General features: G+C 34.3%; 1 protein-coding gene across 1 annotated transcript in view; it reads left to right on the top strand.

Annotated features, from left to right (window-relative positions):
• The window catches only part of GPR179 (G protein-coupled receptor 179), a 159,890-nt gene that overhangs the window by 116,534 nt on the left and 29,196 nt on the right, over positions 1-14,160 (top strand). The gene's annotated exons all lie outside the window — the stretch shown is intronic.

Here is a 14,160-nt window from a genome sequence, read left to right as displayed (position 1 = left end):
ACTAACTAAAGTACAAAAAATAAAAAAGAACTAAGTTACAAAAAATAAAAAAATATTTACAAACATAAGAAAAATATTACAACAATTTTAAACTAATTACACCTACTCTAAGCCCCCTAATAAAATAACAAAGACCCCCAAAATAAAAAATGCCCTACCCTATTCTAAATTAATAAAGTTCAAAGCTCTTTTACCTTACCAGCCCTGAACAGGGCCCTTTGCGGGGCATGCCCCAAGAAGTTCAGCTCTTTTGCCTGTAAAGAAAAACATACAATACCCCCCCCAACATTACAACCCACCACCCACATACCCCTAATCTAACCCAAACCTCCCTTAAATAAACCTAACACTAAGCCCCTGAAGATCATTCTACCTTGTCTTCACCTCGCCGGGTATCACCGATCGGTCCTGGCTCCAAAATCTTCATCCAACCCAAGCGGGGGCTGGCGATCCATCATCCGGTGGCTGAAGAGGTCCAGAAGAGGCTCCAAAGTCTTCATCCTATCCGGGAAGAAGAGTAGATCCGGACCGGCAACCATCATCTTCCAAGCGGCATCTTCTATCTTCATCCGATGAGGACCGGCTCCATCCTGAAGACCTCCACCGCGGACCCATCTTCATCCGGCGACGTCCCTTAAAGGAACCGTCATTCTTCAGTTGGACGTCGCCGGATGAAGATGGGTCCGCGGTGGAGGTCTTCAGTTGGACGTCGCCGGATTAAGATGGGTCCGCGGTGGAGGTCTTCAGGATGGAGCCGGTCCTCATCGGATGAAGATAGAAGATGCCGCTTGGAAGATGATGGTTGCTGGTCCGGATCTACTCTTCTTCCCGGATAGGATGAAGACTTTGGAGCCTCTTCTGGACCTCTTCAGCCACCGGATGATGGATCGCCAGCCCCCGCTTGGGTTGGATGAAGATTTTGGAGCCAGGACCGATCGGTGATACCCGGTGAGGTGAAGACATGGTAGGATGATCTTCAGGGGCTTAGTGTTAGGTTTATTTAAGGGGGTTTGGGTTCGATTAGGGGTATGAGGGTGGTGGGTTGTAATGTTGGGGGGGGGTATTGTATGTTTTTTTTTACAGGCAAAAGAGCTGAACTTCTTGGGGCATGCCCCGCAAAGGGCCCTGTTCAGGGCTGGTAAGGTAAAAGAGCTTTGAACTTTAGTAATTTAGAATAGGGTAGGGCATTTTTTATTTTGGGGGTCTTTGTTATTTTATTAGGGGGCTTAGAGTAGGTGTAATTAGTTTAAAATTGTTGTAATATTTTTCTTATGTTTGTAAATATTTTTTTATTTTTTGTAACTTAGTTCTTTTTTATTTTTTGTACTTTAGTTAGTTTATTTCATTGTAGTTATTTGTAGGTATTGTATTTAATTAATGTATTGATAGTGTAGTGTTAGGTTTAATTGTAGGTAATTGTAGGTATTTTATTTAATTAATTTAATGATAGTATAGTGTTAGGTTTAATTGTAACTTAGGTTAGGATTTATTTTACAGGTAATTTTGTAATTATTTTAATTATTTTAGCTATTAAATAGTTCTTAACTATTTAATAGCTATTGTACCTGGTTAAAATAAATACAAAGTTACCTGTAAAATAAATATTAATCCTAAAATAGCTATAATATAATTATAATTTATATTGTAGCTATATTAGGATTTATTTTACAGGTAAGTATTTAGCTTTAAATAGGAATAATTTATTTAATCAGAATTAATTAATTTTGTTAGATTTAAATTATATTTAAGTTAGGGGGGTGTTAGTGTTAGGGTTAGACTTAGCTTTAGGGGTTAATACATTTATTAGAATAGCGGTGAGCTCTGGTCGGCAGATTAGGGGTTAATAATTGAAGTTAGGTGTCGGCGATGTTAGGGAGGGCAGATTAGGGGTTAATACTATTTATTATAGGGTTAGTGAGGCGGATTAGGGGTTAATAACTTTATTATAGTAGCGGTGCGGTCCGCTCGGCAGATTAGTGGTAAATAAGTGTAGGCAGGTGGAGGCGACGTTGTGGGGGGCAGATTAGGGGTTAATAAATATAATATAGGGGTCGGCAGTGTTAGGGGCAGCAGATTAGGGGTACATAAGGATAACTTAAGTAGCGGCGCTTTGCGGTCGGCAGATTAGGGGTTAATTATTGTAGGTAGCTGGCTGCGACGTTGTGGGGGGCAGGTTAGGGGTTAATAAATATAATATAGGGGTCGGCGGTGTTAGAGGCAGCAGATTAGGGGTACATAAGGATAACGTAGGTGGCGGTCGGCAGATTAGGGGTTAAAAAAATTTAATCGAGTGGCGGCGATGTGGGGGGGCCTCGGTTTAGGGGTACATAGGTAGTTTATGGGTGTTAGTGTACTTTAGAGTACAGTAGTTAAGAGCTTTATGAACCGGCGTTAGCCCAGAAAGCTCTTAACTACTGACTTTTTTCTGCGGCTGGAGTTTTGTCGTTAGATTTCTAACGCTCACTTCAGACACGACTCTAAATACCAGAGTTAGAAAAATCCCATTGAAAAGATAGGATACGCAATTGACGTAAGGGGATCTGCGGTATGGAAAAGTCGCGGCTGAAAAGTGAGCGTTAGACCCTTTTTTGAGTGACTCCAAATACCAGAGGTAGCCTAAAACCAGCGTTAGGAGCCTCTAACGCTGGTTTTCACGGCTACCGCCAAACTCCAAATCTAGGCCTTAGAGTTTTACAATTTTGAAAACTAGTGTGCGTGGCAGGTTTCACAAGCCTGACTCTGTGACATACATATCCTTAACTGGCTTATGTAGAAATGATTAGATAAGAAACTACAAAACAATAAAGAGATTGCTAATATAATGGCCGTGGCTAGCCTAGTGTGAAACAGCATGAGAACTAGCGCAGCGAAGGGGGTAAGTCATGCAGCAGTGGGCAGCACATTTAAATATATATGTATATGCTTGTATACTTATATATTTTAGTTATGTGTTAATATGTGTATATACATATATATTTATGTGTTAATATGTGTATATACATATATATTTATGTGTTAATATGCTTATATACATATATATATATATATATTTATGTGTTAATATGTGTATATACATATATATGTATGTGTTAATACGTGTATATGCATATATATTTATGTGTTAATATGTGTATATACATATATATTTATGTGTTAATATGTGTATATACATATATATTTATGTGTTAATATGCTTATATACATATATATTTATGTGTTAATATGCTTATATACATATATATTTATGTGTCAATATGTGTATATACATATATATTTATGTGTTAATATGTGATGCTTATATACATATATATTTATGTGTTAATATGCTCTATACATATATATTTATGTGTTAATGTGTATATACATATATATTTATGTGTTAATATGCTTATATACATATATATTTATGTGTTAATGTGTATATACATATATATTTATGTGTTAATATGCTTATATACATATATATTTACGTGTTAACCCTTTAAGGACACAGCTTTCAGTTTGCTCAATTGTTTTATGACAGAAATATTCCGTCACATGTCCTTAAGAGGTTAATATGCTTATATACATATATATTTATGTGTTAATATGTGTATATACATATATATTTATGTGTTAATATGTGTATATACATATATATTTATGTGCTAATATGCTTATATACATATATATTTATGTGTTAATATGTGTATATACATATATATTTATGTGTTAATATGTGTATATACATATATATTTATGTGTTAATATGTGATGCTTATATACATATATATTTATGTGTTAATATGTGTATATATATATATATATATATTTATGTGTTAATATGTGTATATACATATATATTTATGTGTTGATATGTGATGCTTATATACATATGTTTATTTGTTAATATGTGATGCTTATATACATATATATTTATGTGTTAATATGTGTATATATATATATATTTATGTGTTAATATGTGTATATACATATATATTTATGTGTTAATATGCTTATATACATATATATTTATGTGTTAATATGTGTATATACATATATATTTATGTGTTAATATGTGATGCTTATATACATATATATTTATCTGTTAATATGCTTATATACATATATATTTATGTGTTAATATGCTTATATACATATATATTTATGTGTTAATATGCTTATATACATATATATTTATGTGTTAATATGTGTATATACATATATATGTATGTGTTAATAAGTGTATATACATATATATGTATGTGTTAATATGTGTATATACATATATATTTATGTGTTAATATGTGTATATACATATATATGTATGTGTTAATATGTGTATATACATATATATTTATGTGTTAATATGTGTATACACATATATATTTATGTGTTACTATGTGTATATACATATATATGTATGTGTTAATATGTGTATATACATATATATTTATGGTTTAATATGTGTATATACATATATATTTATGTGTTAATATGTGTATATACATATATATTTATGTGTTAATATGCTTATATACATATATATTTATGTGTCAATATGCTTATATACATATATATTTATGTGTTAATATGCTTATATACATATATATTTATGTGTTAATATGTGTATATACATATATATTTATGTGTTAATATGCTTATATACATATATATTCATGTGTTAATATGTGATGCTTATATACATATATATTTATGTGTTAATATGCTTATATACATATATATTTATGTGTTAATGTGTATATACATATATATTTATGTGTTAATATGTGTATATACATATATATTTATGTGTTAATATGCTTATATACATATATATTTATGTGTTAATATGTGTATATACATATATATTTATGTGTTAATATGTGTATATACAGATATATTTATGTGTTAATATGCTTATATACATATATATTTACAGGGAACACACAGTTCCTATAGGCCACAATGTTAAGGCACTTTACACACCCCACAGTCGACAATTTTAGCCTCCAAAAACTGCTTAGTGTAGTTTAAAAAAAACTGCAAAAACACTACATTTAACTCCCTGTTTATCTAGTCTACTCACTTAATAGTAAACCAGCTCATGTTACTCTAGATGTTTATGGCACCAGGCTAGATACATTTTACTGTATAAGCCACAGCCTCCTTGTAGGGCTGTGACAGGAAGTAATGGACACTGTACAAATGAAGTTTAGAAATAAAAGGTAAAATCAATTTAAAATGATAAGAAATATGAATTGCAATGATTTATATTAAGTATAACCTACTACTTAGTATTTTTTATTACTTCAATGAAACAGTCTGTTTCATATCCCTTTAATGTGTTTTTAAATGGACATAAAAGTGCAAAAAAATGTTCTTATGTTTTATAGCATTTTATTATTGCCCTATTGCTTGCATGCAACTATTTGTATAACCATCAAATGGATTAAACACATAGTTAAAGACAGCTCAAGAGCAGCAATGCCCTACTGGGAGCTAGCTGAGCATATCTGGTGAGCCAAAGACGAGAGGCATTTGTGCCTGTAGGCATCAATCACCATCTAGTTGTGCACTGCTGTTCCTGAGCATGTCCAGATATGTTTTTTTAAGAAGAGTGTGAAGTAAATTTAATAATAGAAGTAAATTGAAAAGTATCTTTAAATTGCATGCTTTTTATAAATTACGAAAGTTTAATTTTTACTTTCATGTCGCTTTAAAGAATTGGTACATTAACACTATTTTTTTTTATATGATATAAACATTTATGTCATTGAAATATTGTACCAAAACCAGAGTAAATGCTTGTTTGTCTTATACTTAACAAGTACTGTTGTGATACCAGAGTAAGCGTTTAATATCGGAATGAAGTTCTGATGTAAACACTTGCTTGAAAAATGAACTCACGGTATCGTCGATGCGATCATGTGATTTCACAGCTGGGATCAGATCATTGGGGAACTGCCTACTATGCTAGGCACGCCCCAGTTCGATTTCCCATTAAACAAAAGGAGGAGGGTGTAGGATACCAAAAAAGGGAGGACGTTCCATGCTGTCCTAAATAAACTTTCATGATTCAGCACTCAAGTTTAAACAACTTTTTAATTCACTTCCATTATATAAATGTGCACAATCTTTTTATATGCACACTTATCTGAAAAACATATGGCAAAAGATTGTTTTAATTAAAGCAAACAATAAAGCCAGATTATGCATATTTTACATTGTACTGAACCCTACACTCCCCTTCCTTTCTGTTACATATTAATGATTAATTACATATTAATATCCAAGCAAATGGAACTTGTTGTCAGCGATCTCTTTACAAATTATTTGTTGAACAACATCACATTTATGTGTGGCTGTTACTAGACCGGTAATGGGTAAAGAGGTTAGATGTATTATTCTGTTCAACCAGTATCTTTTTCTGTCTTTCTTAGCTGCAGTCCTTGAGTATCACAAACAGGTCAGATTTGTATTAATTTCGTGTGCAGTAGATTAAAAAATCAATCACTGTGATTAACTGATCTATGCTCAGATCCTTTGATTTTAGCCTGTTAGGGGTGTGTAGGACTAGAGGGTGACTGGATAGATTAATAATGAATAGTGTATCATAATCAATAAAAATAAACTCATAAAGTTTAATGTTTTTCCATAACAGCAGTTTTTTTTCCCCTGCATGTAAGTGGTCTTTTTAAAAAAAAAAAAAAAAGTTTAAATCCGTCATGTATCACGTCATTTTTCATGTCACATGTGATGTCATGCAGTGATGAATTTATTACAGTCATACAACACAAGTAACAGGTACAAAATTGGTTAGATTAATTAAATATGTCAGGTGGAGAAATAATATTAATATTTCACATTTTAATGTTCTTCACATAGCAGAATATGTTCTATTTATACTTAAATACATATTTATCTCTCTCTCTCTCTACTCTCCACTATATATAGGGGCCTAATTATCAAAGGTCTTGCGGACCTGATCCGACAGTGCAGATCAGGTACGCAAGACCTCGCTGAATGCAATATGCTCTCCGTATTCAGCATTGCACCAGCAGCTCATAAGAGCTGCTGGTGCAACGCCGCCCCCTGCAGACTCTCGGCCAATGGGCCGCCCGCAGGGGGTGTCAATCAACCCGATCGTACTTGATCGGGTTGATTTCCGGCGATTCCTGTTCGCCTACTCAGAGCAGGTGGACAGAGTTATGGAGCAGCGGTCTTTAGACCGCTGCTTCATAACTGGTGTTTCTGGTGAGTCTGAAGACTCGCCAGAAACACAAGCCCACAAGCTCCATTCAAAGCTTGATAAATGGGCCCCTTAGTGTTTATTTGGTAAAAAAAAATATATATATATATATATATATATATATATATATATACAGTATATCATTTTTGTATAGGTATAGATATATATATATATATATATATATATATATATATATATATATATATATATATATATATATATAGGAATATCTATTGAAAAATACTTAAAACATATTCCCCTATGTGAAGAATATTGGAATGTGAAATATTTATAATACATAGTTAAACACTTTATTAAATACTAGTTGGTAAGCCTGCCCAGGCAGTCTACAGTATATGTTGTTAATAATAAAAAACAGAACAAAATAAACAAATTATCAAAAATAAAAAAATTAAACCTAATCCCTATGAAAATTAAACCCCCCCCCCAAATTAAAAACACCCCCTAATCTAATGCTAAACTACCAATAGTCCTTAAAAGGGCTTTTTGTAGGGCACTGCCCTAAGTTAAACAACTCTTTTGCAGTTACAAAAAATTCTAAGTCCCCCCTAACAGTAAAACCCACAAACCCACCCAACCCCCCCAAAATAAATAAACCTAACACTAAAAAACTATACATTGCCCTGTAAAGGGCATTTGTATGGGCATTGCCCTTAAAAAGGTATTCAGCTCTTTTGCTGCCCATCCCTAATCTTAAAAAAAAAAAAACTTGGATGACGTCACTTAAAGGTACCTTCATTCAGTAAGAAGACTCCGGATGAAGAGGATGCTCTGCGTCGGATGTCTTGAAGATGGACCTGCTCCGCACCGGATGGATGAAGATAGAAGATGCCGTCTAGATGAAGACTTCTGCCCGTCTGGAGGACCACTTCGCCCGGCTTGGATGAAGACGTCTCCCAGTAAGTCGATCTTCAGGGGGTTAGTGTTAGGTTTTTTTAAGGGTGTATTGGGTGGGTTTTATTTTTATGTTAGGGTTTGGGCAGTAAAAGAGCTAACTGCCCTTTTAAGGGCAATGCCCATCCAAATGCATTTTTCAGGGCATTGGGGAGCTTAGTTTTTTTTAGATAGTATTTTATTTGGGGGGTTGATTGTGTGGGTGGTGGGTTTTACTGTTGGGGGGGTTGTTTGTATTTTTTTTTACAGGTGAAAGAGCTGATTACTTTGGGGCAATGCCCCGCAAAAGGCCCTTTTAAGGGCTATTGGTAGTTTAGTTTAGGTTAGGGTTTTTTATTTTGGGGTGGCTTTTTTATTTTAATAGGGCTATTAGATTAGCTGTAATTAGTTTAAATATCTGTAATTTGTTTATTATTTTCTGTAATTTAGTGTTTTTTTTTTTGTACTTTAGCTAATTTAATTTAATTTAGGTAATTGTATTTAATTTAGTTCATTTATTTAATTATATTGTAGTGTTAGATGTTAGTGTAACTTATGTTAGGTTTTATTTTACAGGTAAATTTGTATTTATTTTAACTAGGTAGTTATTAAATAGTTAATAACTATTTAATAACTATTCTACCTAGTTAAAATAAATACAAACTTACCTGTGAAATAAAAATTAAACCTAAGCTAGCTACAATGTAACTATTAGTTATATTGTAGCTAGCTTAGGGTTTATTTTATAGGTAAGTATTTAGTTTTAAATAAGAATAATTTAGTTAATGATAGGAATTTTAATTTAGATTTATTTAAATTATATTTAAGTTAGTGGGTGTTAGGTTTAGGGTTAGACTTAGGTTAAGGGGTTAATAACTTTAATATAGTGGCGGTGATGTTGGGGGCGGCAGATTAGGGGTTAATAAATGTAGGTAGGTGATGGCGATGTTAGGGCCAACAGATTGGGGGTTAATAATATTTAACTAATGTTTGCGAGGCGGGAGTGCAGCGGTTTAGGGGTTAATGTTTATTATAGTGGCGGCAACGTTGGGGGCGGCAGATTAGGGGTTAAAAAGTGTAGGTAGGTTGCGGCGACATTAGGGGCTGCAGATTAGGGGTTAATAAATATAATGTAGGTGTCGGCGATGTTGGGGGCAGCAGATTAGGGGTTCATAACTATAATGTAGGTGGTGGCGGTGTCCGGAGTGGCAGATTAGGGGTTAATGATATAATGTAGGTGTCGGGGCGGCAGATTAGGGGTTAATAAGTGTAAGATTAGGGATGTTTAGACTCGGGGTTCATGTTAGGTGTAGACATAAAAAAAAAGTTCCCCATAGGAATCAATGGGGCTGCGTTACTGAGTTTTACGCTGCTTTTTTGCAGGTGTTAGACTTTTTTCAGCCGGCTCTCTCCGTTGATTCCTATGGGGAAATCGTGCACAAGCACGTACGACCAGCTCACTGCTGACTTAAGCAGCGCTGGTATTGGAGTGCGGTAATGAGCAAAATTTTGCTCTACGCTCACTTCTTGTCTTTTAAAGACGGGTTTGTAAAAACCTGTAATACCAGCACTGTAGGAAAGTGAGCGGTGAGAGAAAACTGCTCGTTAGCACCGCATAGCCTCTAACACAAAACTCATAATCTAGGTGTAGGCAAATACATACATAAGGCTATATTAGCATGTTAGTTATAACAAGCCTGATTCAATACTGTAAAGAAAGGAAGTTCAGCACTCTTAACTATAGAAAAATAAAAAAATATTTTTTTGTTATGTACATATTAATTCTGTGCCAATAAAGTAACTAACAAATAATACTCAATATAAAGAGATAAAAAAGTTGCATATACTGTATGTATACAGTCGTATGCAAAAGTTTAGGCACCCCTAACAATTTCCATGATTTTCATTTATAAATAATTGGGTGTTTGGATCAGCAATTTCATTTTGATCTATCAAATAATTGATGGACACAGTAATATTTCAGTAGTGAAATGAGGTTTATTGGATTAACAGAAAATGTGCAATATGCATCAAAATGAAATTAGACAGGTGCATAAATTTAGGCACCCTTGTCATTTTGTTGATTTGAATACCTGTAACTACCTAGCACTGATTAATTGGAACACACAATTGGTTTGGTGAGCCCATTATACCTTGAACTTCATAGACAGGTGCATCCAATCATGAGAAAAGGTATTTAAAGGGACAGTTAAGTAAAAAAAAAAACGTTCATGATTTAAATAGGGCATGTAATTTTAAACAACATTCCAATTTACTTTTATCACCAATTTTGCTTTGTTCTCTTGGTGTTCTTAGTTGAAAGCTAAACCTAGGAGGTGCATATGCTAATTTCTTAGACCTTGAAGGCTGCCTCTAATCTGAAAGCATTTTGACAGTTTTTCCCCACTAGAGAGCGTTATTTCATGTGTTTCATATAGATAACATTGAGCTCACGCATGTGAAGCTCCTAGGAGTGAGCACTGATTGGCTAAAATGTAAATCTGTCAAAAGAACTGAAATAAGGGGGCAGTTTGCAGAGGCATACATACAAGGTAATTACATAGGTAAAATGTGTATTATTATAACTGTGTTGGTTATGCAAAACTGGGGAATGGGTAATAAAAGGATTATCTACCTTTTTAAACAACAAAAATTCTGGTATTGACTGTCCCTTTAAGATGGCCAATTGCAAGTTGTTGTTCTCTTTGACTCTTCTCTGAAGAGTGGCAACATGGGGGCCTCAAAACAACTTTCAAATGATCTGAAAACAAATATTGTTCAACATTATGGTTTAGGGGAAGGCTACAAAAAGCTATTGCAGAGATTTAAGATGTCAGTGTCCACTGTGAGGAACATAGTGAGGAAATGGAAGATCACAGGCACAGTTCTTGTTAAGACCAGAAGTAAAAGAGACAAAGGCAAAGGATGGTGAGAATGGTCAAAAACAGCCCATAGACCACCTCCAAAGCCCTACAACATAATCTTACTGCAGATGGTGTCACTGTGCATCATTTAACAATTCAGCGTATGGGAGAGTGAAGCGGAAGAAGGCTTTTCTGCACACACGCCACAAGCAAACACACATTTGGACAAGCCAGCTTCGTTTTGGAAGAAGGGGCTGTGGACTGATGAAACAAAGATTGAGTTATTTGGTTATAACAAGGGGCGTTATGCATGGCAGCAAAAGAACACAGTGTTCCAAGACAAACACTTGCTAGCCACAGTAAAATTTGGTGGATGTTCCATCATGCTGTGGGGCTGTGGGGCCAGTGCCGGTACTGGGAATCTTGTTAAAGTTGAGGGTCGCATGGATTCCACTCAATATCAGCAGATACTTGAGAATAATGTTGAAGAATCAGTCACTAAGTTGAAGTTATGCTGAAGCTAGATATTTCAACAAGACAACGACCCATACACTGCTCAAAATCTACTCTGGCATTTATGCAGAGGAACTAGTACAATGTTCTGGAATGGCCATCCCAGTCCCCAGACCTGAATATCATTGAAAATCTGTGGGGTGATTTGAAGCGGGCTGTCCATGCTCAGCAACCATCAAACCTAACTGAACTGGAGATGTTTTGCAAGGAGGAATGGTCCAAAATACCTTCATCCAGAATCCAGACACTCATTACAGGCTGTAGGAAGCGTCTAGAGGCTGTTATTTCTGCTCTACTAAATATTGATGCAATATTTCTGTTGGGGTGCCCAAATTTATGCACCTGTCTAATATCATTTTGATGCATATTGCACATTTTCTGTTAATCCAATAAACCTCATTTTGCTACTGAAATATTACTATGTCCTTCAGTTATTTGATAGATCAAAATGAAATTGCTGATCCAAACACTGAATTATTTATAAATGAAAATCATGGAAATTGTCAGGGGCGCCTAAACTTTTGCATACGACTGTATATATATATATATATATATATATATATATATATATATATATATATATATATATATATATATATATACACTTACATACATATATACTGTGGGTATATATAATTTTTTTATATATGCACAATCAAGTTTTTATTTGAGCTCCCGTGGTGCCAAAGTAAGCAACCTATAAATCCAACTACTTTCTTTTTTAAGGAAGTATCTGTTTTGATCTCTGTACACTACCATTTGTAATTTCTTTATGAATTGAAACCAACTTCTTGTGTGTCCTATTAAATCACAAGATAGACACAACCCGCAAGGTAACATTACGTGACACATTCCAAGGAGTATGTACTGCATGTGTATATATCAACAGAGGGTTGCTGGCATAAAAGTAGTTGGTAGTAGTTGGTCCTAGGAGTGGAGAGAACTTGACGTGGTCCTGGACTTAAACCGTTTGGCGCCAAATGCAACTGTCTTTCCCATTTTTGCTTTGAAATATTACTGTGTGCCTGCTGGTGAGTGCCAGGTTTTCTGTGTGTTGTGTTGATCATTTTTTTAAGTTTCCCTTTGGGCCTGTTACACAGGCTGCCCAGGGATTACTGTACAGCTATCTGTAAGTATTCAGGGCTGTGGGGTCACAGTGACTTAGGATGTGTACCCTGTCCAGTCTGAGAATGCAGTCTAGTTCTGTTTTTTTGCACTTGACTATTATTGTTAATAGTGGTATTACATTTGTCTTGTCTTCCTTAAAATATTACTTTTGAGTGTGGCAAAAGATCTAGTAAAGTAAAAAAATATTCCCCACTATGATTCAGAACATATTTTTTTGTTTTGATTCCAAGCAGCAAAAGATGTAATGAGTTAACCCGTTTATTGATATGGAAGTTCATTTTATACTTGTTTTGTATCTTAAAATGTTAAAGGGATACTAAACCTATTTTTTTTCTTTCATGATTCGGATAGAACATGCAATTTTAAGCAGCTGGCAAAATGTAGCCACCAATCAGAAAGCGCTATCCATGGTACTGAACCAAAAATGGGCCAGCTCCTAAGCTTTAATTTCTGCTTTTCAAATAAAGATACCAAGAGAATGAAGAAAAATTGATTATAGGAGTAAATTAGAAAGTTGCTTAAAATTGCATGCTCTATCTGAATCATAAAAGAAAAAAATTGGGTTTAGTATCCTTTTAAAGAGAATTGTAAATATACCTTGATTTAAGAATTTCTTGAAGTGGTATTTCAGATCCAGGATTTGTAATTTATGACTATTATAAAATTAGGGATACTTACATTCAAATACCAAATTATTTAATTTACCAATGGTATCTCCGTTTTTAACATTCCATTAAGGGTTGCAACCTCAGTCATGTTTTTTTGTTTTTTTTTTTAACAGTTATGACTTACACATGCTGCAGGGTGTCCTGGGAGGAACATGAATAGTACTGTACAGGGTTAGTATTCATGAGCTGTCAAGAGGCACAATGCACACCCTGCAGGATGTGTAGGTCATAAAGTCCAACCCTAAGTCATTACATTTCTAGTAGAACAATGGCCTAGATTCATAGACACTTGTGATGTTTCTAAGAAGCCTCATTGTGAATTGAGTTAATGGCTATCTATTTATTTGACTCGTCAATCGATCACCTTTTTTTTTTCTTCTTTCTGACAAGGAATCCCAGGTATTGATTGTGTCTACATTCACATAGACAGAAAACCCCAGTTTCCCGAAATGTGTGAAAAACATTATTGGTGTGGAGTTGATGGCACCAGAGTGATTTTAGATAAATGGCAGCATCGCTATGTAAGGGTTGTTAACAGTAATGTTAAAAATATGTCAGGGGTAAACAGAAACAGCTAATAGCGGTATCAAGGTGATGTTAAAACATTAAAGGACCAGTCAACACATTAGAATTGCATAATCAACAAATGCAAGATAACAAGACAGTGCAATAGAACTTAGTCTGAACTTCAAATGAGTAGTAGATTTTTTTATAACAAATTTCAAAGTTATGTATATTTCCACTCCCCTTGTACCATGTGATAGCAATCAGCCAATCACAAATGCATATACGTATAGTCTGTGAATTCTTGCACATGCTCAGTAGGATCTGGTGACTCAAAAAATGGAAATATAAAAGACTG

The sequence above is a fragment of the Bombina bombina genome, chromosome 1 (assembly GCF_027579735.1).
Source record: "Bombina bombina isolate aBomBom1 chromosome 1, aBomBom1.pri, whole genome shotgun sequence".
Classification (NCBI taxonomy): Eukaryota; Metazoa; Chordata; class Amphibia; order Anura; family Bombinatoridae; genus Bombina; species Bombina bombina.
This window is presented reverse-complemented; position numbering and strand designations above follow the sequence as displayed.